Genomic DNA, 15239 nt, shown 5'->3' on the forward strand with positions numbered 1-15239 from the left:
TTCTTTTTTTTCAAATTTTATTCTTTCTTTATTGCATTTAGGTGGAAAGCGCCTGATGCGCTGTTATTCTTTCATTTTTTATTTTAAGACGTGTAGGCGCCGAGCGACTGCTTTGCTGTCATTATAGGCCTGCACTTTGACTTCAAGAGGATTTTAGTTTTCCTTCGATGCTTCGCTAGCGGTAAACAGCCACAAGAAACTTTCCTCAAAGCAATCCAGTATCTCCGATTCCATCACATCATCTTGACCACCAACGTCTACCGGAGGACGTCGACGCCAAAGGAACCATACCAAGGAGTTTACGGTTTTCAGCTGAATGGACAGTACAACAATTCATCCTTTCTGTTTGCAAGAAGCACCGTTTTATTTTATAGCTAAAGAAGCTCGCCGAAGAAGGCATAAATTGGAGAGCGCAAGGCCGGGCTATAAGGGGAGTTGGGAGGCCCGAAAAAAAAAAAAAAAAAAAAAAAAAAAAAAAAAAAAAAAAAAAAAAAAAAATAAAAAAAAAAAAAATAAAAAAAAAAGCTGCCAATTTTTACTTCTCGTTTTTGTGCCATTGCGGTGTGTTCTCGTGGGGTAGAACGCAGCTCCTGTGACCGCCGCGTCGCGTAGGTAGCGTGGCCGAGCGGTCTAAGGCGCTGGTTTCAGGCACCAGTCTCTTCGGAGGCGTGGGTTCGAATCCCACCGCTGCCAACGTTTTCCGTCTCGAAAGCAGGAGCACTGATTTCCCGCGAAGGAAAAAGCGCAGCAAAGCGTGAGCGTCGCATTCTTCAACTGTCGTAGCACAGTGGTGCGTGGTGTAACAACAGGATTCACTGGCGCAGTTTGGTCTCATGATTGCTGGCGTTCGTCTCCACGAGATACGTCCCGAGCATGCCGTTCTACGAAGTGGAAGCGTTAAGACTTAGCTCGACTGACGCTCCGCTGACGCTTGCAGAAAACTACGTAAAATATGATTCGCGGCCACAAGTGACGGCGAGAGAGATGCGACGTCTGTCCACCTCTTATCCGGGCACATACCTGCGGCCAAAAGACTTGGAGGACTGCAAGACATTGCCACGGGGGTTGAATGCAGCTAACCACTCTGCTCAGTGTCCATCAGCGCGGGCACGTTCGTTTGCCAGTATACATATAATGGAGACCGCGTCTGACACAGCTGTTGCGAGACACAGTCGGCCGAGCTTTGCTGTGCACAGCCACTTGCAGTCGCGAGAGTTGAATTCCGCGGTGGCTCCGTGGCCGTGATCGTCTAGTGGTCAGGACATTGCGTTGTGGCCGCGACAACCCAGGCTCGAATCCGGGTCACGGCACTTTTTAAAGTTCTGCCTTGCTGTCGCTGCAATGACGACAGTGACCCAGTGATTGAAATCACGGTGCCCTCCTGATTTTGTGCTCATGTTCCTCAGGCTGCAGGTGGCACTACCGATTCCTTATAAACACGCGATGCCGCCGCACCAGGGCGCTGGCAGCTGCCTGTGTAGTTAATCTCTATTCGAAAAGGGCAGTCGTTTGAGGTGCGATGTTCGAGCAACCAGTCGCAACAGATCAGGAAGCTGTGTCGTGCACTGCATTCTACAAATGCCAGGAACACTGGTGTGGGTAGCGTGGCCGAGCGGTCTAAGGCGCTGGTTTCAGGCACCAGTCTCTTCGGAGGCGTGGGTTCGAATCCCACCGCTGCCAACGTTTTCCGTCTCGAAAACAGGAGCACTGATTTCCCGCGAAGGAAAAAGCGCAGCAAAGCGTGAGCGTCGCTTTCTTAAACTGTCGTAGCACAGTGGTGCGTGGTGTAACAACAGGATTCACCGGCGCAGTTTGGTCTCATGATTGCTGGCGTTCGTCTCCACGAGATACGTCCCGAGCATGCCGTTCTACGAAGTGGAAACGTTAATTTTTGCAGTTGTCGTCAAGTAGCGGGTGGACGCTCGCCGTGTTTGTTGGAGGAGTGCTTGTGTCGTTATCCGGTGTCGTCTAGTGGCTGGGATGCCTGGCTCTCGCCCAGGAGGCCTGGGTTCGATTCCCGGTACCGGAAATGCACATTTTATTGCTCCTCTTATGCGACTTAGCTCGACTGACGCTCCGCTGACGCTTGCAGAAAACTACGTAAAATATGATTCGCGGCCACAAGTGACGGCGAGAGAGATGCGACGTCTGTCCACCTCTTATCCGGGCACATACCTGCGGCCAAAAGACTTGGAGGACTGCAAGACATTGCCACGGGGGTTGAATGCAGCTAACCACTCTGCTCAGTGTCCATCAGCGCGGGCACGTTCGTTTGCCAGTATACATATAATGGAGACCGCGTCTGACACAGCTGTTGCGAGACACAGTCGGCCGAGCTTTGCTGTGCACAGCCACTTGCAGTCGCGAGAGTTGAATTCCGCGGTGGCTCCGTGGCCGTGATCGTCTAGTGGTCAGGACATTGCGTTGTGGCCGCGACAACCCAGGCTCGAATCCGGGTCACGGCACTTTTTAAAGTTCTGCCTTGCTGTCGCTGCAATGACGACAGTGACCCAGTGATTGAAATCACGGTGCCCTCCTGATTTTGTGCTCATGTTCCTCAGGCTGCAGGTGGCACTACCGATTCCTTATAAACACGCGATGCCGCCGCACCAGGGCGCTGGCAGCTGCCTGTGTAGTTAATCTCTATTCGAAAAGGGCAGTCGTTTGAGGTGCGATGTTCGAGCAACCAGTCGCAACAGATCAGGAAGCTGTGTCGTGCACTGCATTCTACAAATGCCAGGAACACTGGTGTGGGTAGCGTGGCCGAGCGGTCTAAGGCGCTGGTTTCAGGCACCAGTCTCTTCGGAGGCGTGGGTTCGAATCCCACCGCTGCCAACGTTTTCCGTCTCGAAAACAGGAGCACTGATTTCCCGCGAAGGAAAAAGCGCAGCAAAGCGTGAGCGTCGCTTTCTTAAACTGTCGTAGCACAGTGGTGCGTGGTGTAACAACAGGATTCACCGGCGCAGTTTGGTCTCATGATTGCTGGCGTTCGTCTCCACGAGATACGTCCCGAGCATGCCGTTCTACGAAGTGGAAACGTTAATTTTTGCAGTTGTCGTCAAGTAGCGGGTGGACGCTCGCCGTGTTTGTTGGAGGAGTGCTTGTGTCGTTATCCGGTGTCGTCTAGTGGCTGGGATGCCTGGCTCTCGCCCAGGACGCCTGGGTTCGATTCCCGGTACCGGAAATGCACATTTTATTGCTCCTCTTATGCGACTTAGCTCGACTGACGCTCCGCTGACGCTTGCAGAAAACTACGTAAAATATGATTCGCGGCCACAAGTGACGGCGAGAGAGATGCGACGTCTGTCCACCTCTTATCCGGGCACATACCTGCGGCCAAAAGACTTGGAGGACTGCATGACATTGCCACGGGGGTTGAATGCAGCTAACCACTCTGCTCAGTGTCCATCAGCGCGGGCACGTTCGTTTGCCAGTATACATATAATGGAGACCGCGTCTGACACAGCTGTTGCGAGACACAGTCGGCCGAGCTTTGCTGTGCACAGCCACTTGCAGTCGCGAGAGTTGAATTCCGCGGTGGCTCCGTGGCCGTGATCGTCTAGTGGTCAGGACATTGCGTTGTGGCCGCGACAACCCAGGCTCGAATCCGGGTCACGGCACTTTTTAAAGTTCTGCCTTGCTGTCGCTGCAATGACGACAGTGACCCAGTGATTGAAATCACGGTGCCCTCCTGATTTTGTGCTCATGTTCCTCAGGCTGCAGGTGGCACTACCGATTCCTTATAAACACGCGATGCCGCCGCACCAGGGCGCTGGCAGCTGCCTGTGTAGTTAATCTCTATTCGAAAAGGGCAGTCGTTTGAGGTGCGATGTTCGAGCAACCAGTCGCAGCAGATCAGGAAGCTGTGTCGTGCACTGCATTCTACAAATGCCAGGAACACTGGTGTACGTAGCGTGGCCGAGCGGTCTAAGGCGCTGGTTTAAGGCACCAGTCTCTTCGGAGGCGTGGGTTCGAATCCCACCGCTGCCAATTTTTACTTCTCGTTTTTGTGCCATTGCGGTGTGTTCTCGTGGGGTAGAACGCAGCTCCTGTGACCGCCGCGTCGCGTAGGTAGCGTGGCCGAGCGGTCTAAGGCGCTGGTTTCAGGCACCAGTCTCTTCGGAGTCGTGGGCCCGAACACATCGCGCGCTCGCTCCGGCGTGTCGGGCGGTGTTTACGTGTGCTTCGCGGTCGGCGGCGGTTCATCGCGGTGACTGTTTCTTCGCTGCAGTAGTCAGCTGAACTGTAAGTTAACATGGATTCCGAAGACAGAGAAAATAATACCCAATGCGAGTTTGATAGAAACGTAACCCGACCGTCTGCTTTCGAAATTCATTCGTGGATGAAAAATGACTTGAAAATTCCTGAAAGTGATGTGTTAGGCTTGCAATTAGATGCGTTCCTGAACTCTTTGTTTATAAAATTGAAATGTCCATAATTGTGCGATGCCCTTGTCAGTGAAAACGGTGGCGTACGTAAATTCAAACACTCTGATGGGACAATTAGCAATGTGACTTTGTCGAATGCTGGATTTGGTATTCGAAATGTTCGGGTATTCAACCTGCCGTTTGAGACTAGGAATGAGACAATAGCTCGTAGCCTTATGCCTTATGGCACGGTTTTGTCGATTACGAAGGAAAAGTGGTCGTCCGCTTATATATATCAGGTTGAGAACGGTATCCGTAGTGTAAAGATGATTGTGAGGAAGCACGTTCCCTCGTTTTTGGTTATGGCCGGCCACCGGGCTTTTATTTCGTATAGTGGTCAGCCGCAAACGTGTTCCTATTGCAATGCCACCGACCATTTTCGGCAAAATTGTCCTCGGCGTAGGCGCCCTGTGGAGCTACCGCCCCGTGGGCAAGATGTCGACGCGTCGTACGCGGCCGTGTTGTTAGGTGTTCCGCGTTCACCAGCACGTTCTGTGGACACGGAAACACCGTTAGATGATGCGATAGCGATGGAAACCGATGCCACTGCCCCCGGTACTGATTCTGTTCAAAACATGTCTGTTCCCTCTCAGTCAGTTCCCGTAGCTACTGTATTGCTTCCGCCTCCGGCTGGGCCTGTAGTTCCGGAGCGGACCGGATCAGAACCCGTTCCGGTGGTTACCCCCCCTGTTGCTGTTGTGGAATCGTCATCGTCTACTTCCGTGCTTCAGGGTGTTCCGGACGCGGCTCCTGCCTCACAGGAACCAAAGCCCAGGCGTGAAAGTGTTTCGGAGAGGCGTGGCAATACTGACCGCTTCCGCAGTGCCAGTAGTTCGCGGATTTTAGAAAAACGAACCTTTTCTCGCGGAGAACGCAGCCCTTCTCCGGAGTGGCAGCAAGTTCCCCGTCCTAAGTCGAAACAAAAGCCAAAATCTGTGCAAAAGCCGGCGCACAAGCCCTTGCCCCGCCCCGTAGTCGAATCTCGGCCGTCGGTTGCGGGGGGGCGTCGTCCACAGCGTCCTGTGGCGAGCAGTCAGCCAGCGCCTACGACAAGTGTGTCGGCAGACAGGCGGGAACAGGTTGTACAGCAGTTAAAGGAAATGTTGCACCACTCTGATGTAAATCTAGCAATGGACACTACGACGTCTCAGGCAACGAACCCGGCACAACTTTCGGTTAAGCGTAAGGCGGAAGACACCCCCCAGCGTCGCACGCGTCCCCCTTCGCAGGATTCCGCGTCTGCACCTCCCACACAAGAACCGCCTACTTCAGCTGCACCGTCTGAACGTTGTGACTGGGCAGACGATATGGAGGAGGAGGGTGGGTCCACTCCTGCCGTTTAATTTGTTTTCTTTGTTTTTCCCTGTTGTCTATGGTAGCACACCCTCCATCAGTTGTGGCTACTATTAATCTTAATAAATTGGAGTCGCCTGTGAAGTTTGCAAGTTTTGTGGGTTTTATAAATTACATTGCTGCTGACATAGTGTTTTTGCAGGAGGTTGTGATAGATCTACTTCACTCCATTCCGGGCTATCAAGTACTTTTGAACTTTGATATCGAGTGTAATTGTGGTACTGCCATTTTAATTCGTGTTGGTCATGACTATAGTAATGTCGCTACGATTCCTAACGGTCGTGGTGTAGCTTGCACGATCAACAACGTACGATATGTTAACGTGTACGCCCCTTCTGGTGCCGACGGGCAGCCACGTCGCCGTGTGTTTTATAGTAGTGACATTTGTCACCTTTTACGGGGCCCCCACCTGCCTGTAGTCATGGGCGGCGATTTTAACTGCGTGCTGGACGATAGAGATCAGGAGCCGCGGCCGTATAAGTGCCTAGAATTACAGACGCTCGTTACTGAGATGAATTTAATTGACTCGTGGTGTCATTTACACCCGCGGGCCGTGGGATTTACTTTCTTTTACCCCACGGGTAGGAGTCGGCTTGATAGAATTTATGTTTCTCGTGATAAACAGCACTGTCTTACGGAATCCTCTGTTCACCCCGTGATTTTTTCCGATCATTGTGCGTATGTCTGCCGCTTTCATTCTCTGTTGGCGATTAAACCCCGCGCCAGTCGATTATGGAAGTTTAATGTGCGACATCTCCAACACCCACATTTTGCGCCGGTTATCGTGCGTGTGTGGCAGAGGGTGCTGACGTATCGCGGTCTCTATGCCTCCACTTTGTCATGGTGGGTAGAATCTGTTAAGCCGGCATTACGCAAGGCCATCCTGGAGTTCAGTCAGGATGTTGCTCACTGGGAGCGTTCTACATTGCAATTTTACGAGAGCTGTTTAAATGATGCCATCCACTTGCACACAAATAATCCCGCTCTTCGGATGGCGACAATTCGGCGTATAAAACACCGTCTTCTGGATTTGAAAAGGGAATCGTTGCGCGGATCTGTCGTACGGAGCCGAGCCCCCGGGGCGCTGGCTGATGAGGCGCCTTCCGTGTTTCATCAGCTGCGCGAACGCCGGCGCGCGAAGCGACGTTACGTCACAGAGCTGGAATCAGCTGACGGTGCGCGGCTTAATAGCCAGGCGGCAATTCTTGCCGAGGCCCACCGTCACTTCATCGAACTTTTCAGTGAGAAATATACTGATGCTGCCGCGATTTCCGAGCTTCTCCACGACGTTCCATACGTCTTATCCGTAGCGGATCGCCGTCGCCTCACAGAAAACTTTACCGTGGACGAAGTGGGTGATGTCTTAAAACTGTGTTCCCAGAACAAATCACCGGGCGCTGATGGGTTGCCACCGGAATTTTATCTGCATTTTTGGCACTTGTTTGGCTCTGCCCTGACTGACGTTTTTAATGAAATTTTAAATGGTGTGGATGTCCCTGCGTCCTTCCTGGAAGGTATTGTGGTCTTGGTTCCAAAGGTTCCAGTCACCAGGAAACTGTGCAATCTTAGACCAATCACCCTTCTTAATGGTGATTACAAACTCTTCACCAAATGTGTCTCCTCCCGCTTGAAGCTGGTCATGAAAAGACTGATTAGTCCCTTTCAATACTGTGCAGTGCCTCAACGCACTCTCTATGGTGCTGTGTCGACATACCGCGATGCCATTGCCTATGCTTCGACGAATAGGATTCCCTTTGGCATTTTATCCATCGATTTTGCAATGGCTTTTGACAGAGTTAGCCACCAATATCTCCGGCGAGTGCTACAGAAATTTGGTTTCGGTGTAAAATATATAACTATGATTTTTAATCTTTTCAAAAATTCCACCTAACGGATTAGTATCAATGGATTTTTGTCGAAACCAGTTCCGCTCTGCTGCTCAGTCAAACAAGGGTGCCCTCTGTCAATGGCGCTTTACGCAATTTCCTTAGATCCTTTGTTGCGTAAGTTGCACAGTGTTTGTAGAGGAGTACGTATTGGAGCAGAGAAGCACGTTTGTCGCGCTTATGCTGACGACCTTGGCCTCTTGGTGTCCTCGGCCACCGACTTCAATACAATACGCGCTGTTCTTACACAGTATGAACGTGCATCCGGTGCGAGCATCAATACCCGTAAGACGGTTTTTCTGCCTATCTATGCGGCGACACGGGGCTTCAAACGCCCATGGTTTACAGTGAAGCAGGAACACAAAATTTTGGGAGTTCGCTTTCAAGCCAATCTGTTACAGACTGCGACCTACAACTGGCGTATTGTCTTAAATGGCATACGCGCTATGGCTAGCCTGTCCGCTACTCGCACCCTCACATTAACACAGAGGGTGGTTTTAATAAATGTTTTCTTGCTCAGCAAAGCCTGGTACCTCGCACAGTTATTTCAGGTACCCAAGAATTTGGGCAGAGCCATAACACAGGCAGTCTATTGGCTATTGTGACGGGGACATATTTTCAAGGTGTCTTACGAAACATGTACTTTGCCGCGCGAACAGGGTGGACTCGGCCTCATTCATTTTGCTCTGAAAGCCGCAGCGTTGCTCCTTCATCGGACGAGCGTCACCATTCAACAGGATCCGTCGAGCCCCACAGCTGTTCTGTTCGCTATTCATCGGCCTCTATCTGAAGTGGCACCTCTCGACCCGACTGCAATACCGTTTCAGCTGCGTTATGTTCGAGAATACTACATTCAAAAAAGTTATCTTGCCGCCGATGTACTCGACTATCGAACGCGGACTGTGAAACGTGTCTACCAGGGACTAAAAGGACGGCCAGTCGGTAATAAGATGGAGGCGCGATACCCGCGATCTGCGTGGAGGACGGCGTGGGCTCACGTTCACGCTCCCTTCCTGTCAGCGGACGTCAGCAGCTTTTGGTACCAAGTGGTTAACCGAATTCTCCCCACCAACGAAAAGCTGCGGCGCATTCACTTATCTCCATCGAGCTTATGTGAAGACTGTCGCCAAGACGACACCTTAGAACATCGTTTCGTGTGCCTAAGGTCACTGTCGATTTGGAACATTGCCGCCAGGATGCTCGCACTTATCAACCGGACCAGCGCTGCCACTTTTTCTGCGGACACGGCTTTGATCCCAGACTTCAACCCATATCCGCATACGAAGCGTGCCGCCACTGTATGGATCGTGGCTCACACTGTGTTCGCCCTCCTGCAATTGCGACTTACGGACGACTATGCCTATCTGGTTTATTTGTCCACGCAACATGACCTCACTAAATCCAGGAAAGACTATCACAAAATCTTTGCCAATTTTCTGCAAATTGCACTCGCATTTGCCCACGACAAACTGTTGTAATTAACACTTCACTGCTGCGACTTTTCTTTCCTTCTGTGTTTTGCATTGTCTCCGGGTCCGGATACATAGTTAATGTAAATTGAATGCTACAGGAACAGTGAAACATTCAACAAGTACGATGCTTCCGCTTGTGCCGGACTGCAACGTGGCAACGACGACGAAAAGTTTAACAAAGTTTTATCCTGTGTTCGTGTGTGTTTTGTGTTTCGTTGTCGTTTAGTGCATTTTTTTTCTGTTTTTATTCATTTTTTATGCCGTCTGGTTCCTCCGTCATCGACGTACATTCACGGGGGCGTTGCGCACCGCGCTGCCACGGCGATTGTTTGGTTTTTAAGAAAAGTGGATTTTTTACTTTCTTTTTAACACGTCGGAGAGGATTGTGTTTTCCTTCTCGTTCTCCGCCGGACTGTTCGGAAAGTTCGTGAGTCTACTCATTCCTTTGACATGTGTCGATATTTTTAATTTTTGTGACTTTTTTCATTACTTATTTTAATGGCCGCCACGAAGCATTTTGAATATAATATCATGGGACGTGTGAAGGGTGTTCCTTCCCTGTTACTGAGAGGACTAACTCAGGCAGTATTTGATTTTTTATTCTTTTTTTTTCAAATTTTATTCTTTCTTTATTGCATTTAGGTGGAAAGCGCCTGATGCGCTGTTATTCTTTCATTTTTTATTTTAAGGCGTGTAGGCGCCGAGCGACTGCTTTGCTGTCATTATAGGCCTGCACTTTGACTTCAAGAGGTTTTTAGTTTTCGTTCGATGCTTCGCTAGCGGTAAACAGCCACAAGAAACTTTCCTCAAAGCAATCCAGTATCTCCGATTCCATCACATCATCTTGACCACCAACGTCTACCGGAGGACGTCGACGCCAAAGGAACCATACCGAGGAGTTTCCGGTTTTCAGCTGAATGGACAGTACAACAATTCATCCTTTCTGTTTGCAAGAAGCACCGTTTTATTTTATAGCTAAAGAAGCTCGCCGAAGAAGGCATAAATTGGAGAGCGCAAGGCCGGGCTATAAGAGGAGTTGGGAGGCCCACATTAAAAAAAAAAAAAATAAAAAAATAAAAAAAAAATGAAAAAAAAGAAAAAAAAAAGAAAAAAAAGCTGCCAATTTTTACTTCTCGTTTTTGTGCCATTGCGGTGTGTTCTCGTGGGGTAGAACGCAGCTCCTGTGACCGCCGCGTCGCGTAGGTAGCGTGGCCGAGCGGTCTAAGGCGCTGGTTTAAGGCACCAGTCTCTTCGGAGGCGTGGGTTCGAATCCCACCGCTGCCAATTTTTACTTCTCGTTTTTGTGCCATTGCGGTGTGTTCTCGTGGGGTAGAACGCAGCTCCTGTGACCGCCGCGTCGCGTAGGTAGCGTGGCCGAGCGGTCTAAGGCGCTGGTTTCAGGCACCAGTCTCTTCGGAGGCGTGGGTTCGAATCCCACCGCTGCCAACGTTTTCCGTCTCGAAAACAGGAGCACTGATTTCCCGCGAAGGAAAAAGCGCAGCAAAGCGTGAGCGTCGCTTTCTTAAACTGTCGTAGCACAGTGGTGCGTGGTGTAACAACAGGATTCACCGGCGCAGTTTGGTCTCATGATTGCTGGCGTTCGTCTCCACGAGATACGTCCCGAGCATGCCGTTCTACGAAGTGGAAACGTTAATTTTTGCAGTTGTCGTCAAGTAGCGGGTGGACGCTCGCCGTGTTTGTTGGAGGAGTGCTTGTGTCGTTATCCGGTGTCGTCTAGTGGCTGGGATGCCTGGCTCTCGCCCAGGAGGCCTGGGTTCGATTCCTGGTACCGGAAATGCACATTTTATTGCTCCTCTTATGCGACTTAGCTCGACTGACGCTCCGCTGACGCTTGCAGAGAACTACGTAAAATATGATTCGCGGCCACAAGTGACGGCGAGAGAGATGCGACGTCTGTCCACCTCTTATCCGGGCACATACCTGCGGCCAAAAGACTTGGAGGACTGCAAGACATTGCCAAGGGGGTTGAATGCAGCTAACCACTCTGCTCAGTGTCCATCAGCGCGGGCACGTTCGTTTGCCAGTATACATATAATGGAGACCGCGTCTGACACAGCTGTTGCGAGACACAGTCGGCCGAGCTTTGCTGTGCACAGCCACTTGCAGTCGCGAGAGTTGAATTCCGCGGTGGCTCCGTGGCCGTGATCGTCTAGTGGTCAGGACATTGCGTTGTGGCCGCGACAACCCAGGCTCGAATCCGGGTCACGGCACTTTTTAAAGTTCTGCCTTGCTGTCGCTGCAATGACGACAGTGACCCAGTGATTGAAATCACGGTGCCCTCCTGATTTTGTGCTCATGTTCCTCAGGCTGCAGGTGGCACTACCGATTCCTTATAAACACGCGATGCCGCCGCACCAGGGCGCTGGCAGCTGCCTGTGTAGTTAATCTCTATTCGAAAAGGGCAGTCGTTTGAGGTGCGATGTTCGAGCAACCAGTCGCAGCAGATCAGGAAGCTGTGTCGTGCACTGCATTCTACAAATGCCAGGAACACTGGTGTAGGTAGCGTGGCCGAGCGGTCTAAGGCGCTGGTTTAAGGCACCAGTCTCTTCGGAGGCGTGGGTTCGAATCCCACCGCTGCCAATTTTTACTTCTCGTTTTTGTGCCATTGCGGTGTGTTCTCGTGGGGTAGAACGCAGCTCCTGTGACCGCCGCGTCGCGTAGGTAGCGTGGCCGAGCGGTCTAAGGCGCTGGTTTCAGGCACCAGTCTCTTCGGAGGCGTGGGTTCGAATCCCACCGCTGCCAACGTTTTCCGTCTCGAAAACAGGAGCACTGATTTCCCGCGAAGGAAAAAGCGCAGCAAAGCGTGAGCGTCGCTTTCTTAAACTGTCGTAGCACAGTGGTGCGTGGTGTAACAACCCGGATTCACCGGCGCAGTTTGGTCTCATGATTGCTGGCGTTCGTCTCCACGAGATACGTCCCGAGCATGCCGTTCTACGAAGTGGAAACGTTAATTTTTGCAGTTGTCGTCAAGTAGCGGGTGGACGCTCGCCGTGTTTGTTGGAGGAGTGCTTGTGTCGTTATCCGGTGTCGTCTAGTGGCTGGGATGCCTGGCTCTCGCCCAGGAGGCCTGGGTTCGATTCCCGGTACCGGAAATGCACATTTTATTGCTCCTCTTATGCGACTTAGCTCGACTGACGCTCCGCTGACGCTTGCAGAAAACTACGTAAAATATGATTCGCGGCCACAAGTGACGGCGAGAGAGATGCGACGTCTGTCCACCTCTTATCCGGGCACATACCTGCGGCCAACAGACTTGGAGGACTGCAAGACATTGCCACGGGGGTTGAATGCAGTTAACCACTCTGCTCAGTGTCCATCAGCGCGGGCACGTTCGTTTGCCAGTATACATATAATGGAGACCGCGTCTGACACAGCTGTTGCGAGACACAGTCGGCCGAGCTTTGCTGTGCACAGCCACTTGCAGTCGCGAGAGTTGAATTCCGCGGTGGCTCCGTGGCCGTGATCGTCTAGTGGTCAGGACATTGCGTTGTGGCTGCGACAACCCAGGCTCGAATCCGGGTCACGGCACTTTTTAAAGTTCTGCCTTGCTGTCGCTGCAATGACGACAGTGACCCAGTGATTGAAATCACGGTGCCCTCCTGATTTTGTGCTCATGTTCCTCAGGCTGCAGGTGGCACTACCGATTCCTTATAAACACGCGATGCCGCCGCACCAGGGCGCTGGCAGCTGCCTGTGTAGTTAATCTCTATTCGAAAAGGGCAGTCGTTTGAGGTGCGATGTTCGAGCAACCAGTCGCAGCAGATCAGGAAGCTGTGTCGTGCACTGCATTCTACAAATGCCAGGAACACTGGTGTAGGTAGCGTGGCCGAGCGGTCTAAGGCGCTGGTTTAAGGCACCAGTCTCTTCGGAGGCGTGGGTTCGAATCCCACCGCTGCCAATTTTTACTTCTCGTTTTTGTGCCATTGCGGTGTGTTCTCGTGGGGTAGAACGCAGCTCCTGTGACCGCCGCGTCGCGTAGGTAGCGTGGCCGAGCGGTCTAAGGCGCTGGTTTCAGGCACCAGTCTCTTCGGAGGCGTGGGTTCGAATCCCACCGCTGCCAACGTTTTCCGTCTCGAAAACAGGAGCACTGATTTCCCGCGAAGGAAAAAGCGCAGCAAAGCGTGAGCGTCGCTTTCTTAAACTGTCGTAGCACAGTGGTGCGTGGTGTAACAACCCGGATTCACCGGCGCAGTTTGGTCTCATGATTGCTGGCGTTCGTCTCCACGAGATACGTCCCGAGCATGCCGTTCTACGAAGTGGAAACGTTAATTTTTGCAGTTGTCGTCAAGTAGCGGGTGGACGCTCGCCGTGTTTGTTGGAGGAGTGCTTGTGTCGTTATCCGGTGTCGTCTAGTGGCTGGGATGCCTGGCTCTCGCCCAGGAGGCCTGGGTTCGATTCCCGGTACCGGAAATGCACATTTTATTGCTCCTCTTATGCGACTTAGCTCGACTGACGCTCCGCTGACGCTTGCAGAAAACTACGTAAAATATGATTCGCGGCCACAAGTGACGGCGAGAGAGATGCGACGTCTGTCCACCTCTTATCCGGGCACATACCTGCGGCCAACAGACTTGGAGGACTGCAAGACATTGCCACGGGGGTTGAATGCAGTTAACCACTCTGCTCAGTGTCCATCAGCGCGGGCACGTTCGTTTGCCAGTATACATATAATGGAGACCGCGTCTGACACAGCTGTTGCGAGACACAGTCGGCCGAGCTTTGCTGTGCACAGCCACTTGCAGTCGCGAGAGTTGAATTCCGCGGTGGCTCCGTGGCCGTGATCGTCTAGTGGTCAGGACATTGCGTTGTGGCTGCGACAACCCAGGCTCGAATCCGGGTCACGGCACTTTTTAAAGTTCTGCCTTGCTGTCGCTGCAATGACGACAGTGACCCAGTGATTGAAATCACGGTGCCCTCCTGATTTTGTGCTCATGTTCCTCAGGCTGCAGGTGGCACTACCGATTCCTTATAAACACGCGATGCCGCCGCACCAGGGCGCTGGCAGCTGCCTGTGTAGTTAATCTCTATTCGAAAAGGGCAGTCGTTTGAGGTGCGATGTTCGAGCAACCAGTCGCAGCAGATCAGGAAGCTGTGTCGTGCACTGCATTCTACAAATGCCAGGAACACTGGTGTAGGTAGCGTGGCCGAGCGGTCTAAGGCGCTGGTTTAAGGCACCAGTCTCTTCGGAGTCGTTGGCCCGAACACATCGCGCGCTCGCTCCGGCGTGTCGGGCGGTGTTTACGTGTGCTTCGCAGTCGGCGGCGGTTCATCGCGGTGACTGTTTCTTCGCTGCTGTAGTCAGCTGAACTGTAAGTTAACATGGACTCTGAAGACCGGGAAAATAATATCCAATGCGAATTTGATAGAAACGTAACCCGACCGTCTGCTTTCGAAATTCATTCGTGGATGAAAAATGACTTGAAAATTCCTGAAAGTGATGTGCTAGGATTGCAATTGGACGCGTTCCTGAACTCTTTGTTTGTTAAATTGAAATGTCCGGAACTGTGCGATGCCCTTGTAAGTGAAAACGGTGGTGTCCGAAAATTCAAACACTCTGATGGGACAATTAGTAATGTTACTCTGTCGAATGCTGGATTTGGTATCCGTAACGTTAGAGTATTCAATCTTCCATTTGAAACCAGGAATGAGACTATAGCTCGTAGCCTTATGCCTTATGGCACGGTTTTGTCGGTTACGAAAGAAAAGTGGTCGTCCGCTTATATCTATCAAGTTGAGAACGGTATCCGTAGTGTCAAAATGATTGTTAGGAAGCACGTTCCTTCGTTTTTGGTTATGGCCGGCCACCGGGCTTTTATTTCGTATAGTGGTCAGCCCCAAACCTGCTCCTATTGTAATGCTACAGACCATTTTCGGCAAAATTGTCCTAGGCGTAGGCGCCCTGTGCAGCTGCTGCCCCGTGGGCAAAATGACGACGCGTCGTATGCGGCCGTGTTGTTAGGTGTTCCCCGTTCACCGGCACGTTCCGCGGACACGGAAACGCATTTAGTTGATGCGGTCGCGATGGATACCGACGCCACAGCAACCGGACTTGACCCTGTTCCAAACGTGTCCGTACCTTC

At 51.7% G+C, this 15239-nt stretch overlaps 13 non-coding genes across 13 annotated transcripts; all 13 read left to right on the forward strand.

Moving 5' to 3' along the window:
• The first annotated feature begins 611 nt into the window (after positions 1-611).
• On the forward strand, positions 612-693 carry Trnal-cag. Its single transcript has one exon. It is a non-coding gene; the product is annotated as a tRNA-Leu (tRNA).
• A 905-nt stretch (positions 694-1598) lies between these two features.
• Trnal-cag lies at positions 1599-1680 on the forward strand. The gene has a single exon. It is a non-coding gene; the product is annotated as a tRNA-Leu (tRNA).
• Positions 1681-1957: 277 nt separating this feature from the next.
• Trnae-cuc lies at positions 1958-2029 on the forward strand. The gene has a single exon. It is a non-coding gene; the product is annotated as a tRNA-Glu (tRNA).
• Positions 2030-2753: 724 nt separating this feature from the next.
• On the forward strand, positions 2754-2835 carry Trnal-cag. Its single transcript has one exon. It is a non-coding gene; the product is annotated as a tRNA-Leu (tRNA).
• Positions 2836-3908: 1073 nt separating this feature from the next.
• On the forward strand, positions 3909-3990 carry Trnal-aag. The gene has a single exon. It is a non-coding gene; the product is annotated as a tRNA-Leu (tRNA).
• A 6350-nt stretch (positions 3991-10340) lies between these two features.
• On the forward strand, positions 10341-10422 carry Trnal-aag. The gene has a single exon. It is a non-coding gene; the product is annotated as a tRNA-Leu (tRNA).
• Positions 10423-10502: 80 nt separating this feature from the next.
• Positions 10503-10584, forward strand: Trnal-cag. Its single transcript has one exon. It is a non-coding gene; the product is annotated as a tRNA-Leu (tRNA).
• Positions 10585-11657: 1073 nt separating this feature from the next.
• On the forward strand, positions 11658-11739 carry Trnal-aag. Its single transcript has one exon. It is a non-coding gene; the product is annotated as a tRNA-Leu (tRNA).
• An 80-nt stretch (positions 11740-11819) lies between these two features.
• Positions 11820-11901, forward strand: Trnal-cag. Its single transcript has one exon. It is a non-coding gene; the product is annotated as a tRNA-Leu (tRNA).
• Positions 11902-12179: 278 nt separating this feature from the next.
• Trnae-cuc lies at positions 12180-12251 on the forward strand. Its single transcript has one exon. It is a non-coding gene; the product is annotated as a tRNA-Glu (tRNA).
• A 724-nt stretch (positions 12252-12975) lies between these two features.
• On the forward strand, positions 12976-13057 carry Trnal-aag. The gene has a single exon. It is a non-coding gene; the product is annotated as a tRNA-Leu (tRNA).
• An 80-nt stretch (positions 13058-13137) lies between these two features.
• Trnal-cag lies at positions 13138-13219 on the forward strand. Its single transcript has one exon. It is a non-coding gene; the product is annotated as a tRNA-Leu (tRNA).
• Positions 13220-13497: 278 nt separating this feature from the next.
• Trnae-cuc lies at positions 13498-13569 on the forward strand. Its single transcript has one exon. It is a non-coding gene; the product is annotated as a tRNA-Glu (tRNA).
• The last annotated feature ends 1670 nt before the right edge of the window (positions 13570-15239 follow it).

Source organism: Schistocerca americana, unplaced genomic scaffold (genome assembly GCF_021461395.2).
Source record: "Schistocerca americana isolate TAMUIC-IGC-003095 unplaced genomic scaffold, iqSchAmer2.1 HiC_scaffold_520, whole genome shotgun sequence".
NCBI lineage: Eukaryota > Metazoa > Arthropoda > Insecta > Orthoptera > Acrididae > Schistocerca > Schistocerca americana.